The sequence below is a fragment of the Colobus angolensis genome, unplaced genomic scaffold, assembly GCF_000951035.1.
Source record: "Colobus angolensis palliatus isolate OR3802 unplaced genomic scaffold, Cang.pa_1.0 Scaffold282, whole genome shotgun sequence".
In the NCBI taxonomy this organism is placed as follows: Eukaryota; Metazoa; Chordata; class Mammalia; order Primates; family Cercopithecidae; genus Colobus; species Colobus angolensis.
Window position 1 is genome coordinate 2,099,200 of NW_012116066.1, and position 1,820 is coordinate 2,101,019.

Sequence of the window (1,820 nt, forward strand, 5' to 3'; positions counted from 1 at the left end):
TCTTCTTCTTCTTCTTCTGTCTTCTTCTTCTCCTCCTCCTCCTCCTCCTCCTTCTTCTTCTTCTTCGAATCTGTGCAAGCTACTGGTAGTTCAAATGCAGATCCTATAGTTGTCCCCATCTCAACAACCTTGCTATGAGGGTTTTCTCTTTGTGTAGATAAGGCCTGCTTGGCCACACTGGATTGTCCCATTTTTACTGGACTTTCTGTGGGAGAAACTTATTATAAACTAACCCCAGTTGAACCTTTTTTATGGCAGGATAAAGCAGTGACTCGAGTGTACACCAAATCAGTTTGTACTTTTTTTTTTAACTTATGTGCCAGGTTTTTGATACATGCTAAAGTGATTGCTTGAAATATATCACCTCAGTGAGATTGTAAACTTCTGTAAAAGGTGCTTTCTACCTAATAAGCATTTAGTGTGTAAGGTAGCTGTACAATAATTATTGAATAAGCATAGTGGAGAAGCCAATGGATGCATTCCTGTTAACAAAGGGGAATTGGGTTCAATACATTTGCAGGTAAAAGGTAATAATGCAAATTCTATGTATATTTGGAGTTCTTTGAACATTTGGTAAAGTCCAACAATGTGGTATTATCTTTAGTTCTAGCAAGTTTTTGAGTAGCTGATTATTCTCAAATTTACCTAAAACCTTCTACTAGAATTTCAGTGTATGTAAGTTGAAATACAAAGTCAGCAATGTTGAAGATCTCAGATCCCAGAGGGAGAAATCCTAGAAAACATAAAGATTCCACACTCACCGCATCACTTCCTTAAGAAAAAAAAAAAACAAAAAACAGCCAAAGAAAAAAATCACAACAGTGATTAAACTGGTTGCTAAGAGCAAACTCCCTTCATTTTCCCAAGGAGGAGTCTGGAATTACAAGTAGAAAGGCAAGGAAGGGCAAAGGAAGAGGTGTAAGAAGGTGGCCCCAGGCTGTAACCGTCAAGAAGGTAAAGAATGAATAGAAGACAAGCAAGGGGAAAAACAGGCTTGACGGGGGTTTTTGTTGGGGGCTAGGCTGATAGAACAGAATCAAGATTCTGACTTAGAAGAGCAGTCCCACCAGAGCTGGGAAGCAGTTCGCATAGTTAAGAGCCTGGGTGCCAGAATCACACCGCTTGGGATCCTGAGTCCCGCTCTGTCACTTACTATTTACGTAACCTCTGGCAACTTGCTTAACCTATACACCTCAGTTTTGTCACTTGTAAAATGGAGACAATAGTGTGTAACTTAGAGTAGCTGTGAATTAGGTAAGTTGAAGCTTCAGTGCTTAGTTCATAGTAGACGCTCAGTAAAATGTTAAACAGTTATTTGTAGTTTTTATCCTTCCTCTTTCTTAATGTTGTGTACTGCAGCAGGGAGGGGGAGGGATGAAGCGCTTATCCCACTAGAAGAGTGGTATTTGTGTGAGAGCCTGGGTCAGGCTTATTTTGAGATGTGGGCCCCACTGAGGTGAGGTGGCACCGCTTCCAGAGCACACCCTTTGCCAGGGCCCCGCCGTGACTATGAGGAGGCCGAGGCCACGGCTGGCAGAATGCACGGGTGGACCTCCTTGGAGTGGCTAACCCGGGGCGGCTGCACTGTTGTCCTTGGATACTTGACACTTTTCACTTTCTCTGCCTCCCGGCACTAGAAGCCATGTGGGCTCACGCCCGACCCTCCCGGTTTCGGAGGCGTGAGGGCCACTTAGCGGTCATTCAGCTTCAGGGTTTGGCCCTGTCAAGCTTTGGCTACAGCCTGGGAGTTCCGTTGGGACCCCACACACTGTCCTAGCCACAGCTCCCCGCCACCCTGCCTCCCGCGCAGGCGCCGCCGG

The 1,820-nt window shown here is 45.1% G+C and overlaps 2 protein-coding genes across 2 annotated transcripts in view; one reads left to right on the forward strand and one right to left on the reverse strand.

Annotated features, from left to right (window-relative positions):
* The window catches only part of LOC105516493 (tubulin beta chain-like), a 13,166-nt gene that overhangs the window by 10,640 nt on the left and 706 nt on the right, over positions 1 to 1,820 (reverse strand).
* Positions 1,393 to 1,820, forward strand: part of KLHL13 (kelch-like family member 13) — a 220,059-nt gene continuing 219,631 nt past the window's right edge. Inside the window, exon 1 of the mRNA XM_011948707.1 lies at positions 1,393 to 1,456. The gene's annotated coding sequence lies outside the window, so the exon portion shown is untranslated. The remainder of the gene's footprint in view (positions 1,457 to 1,820) is intronic.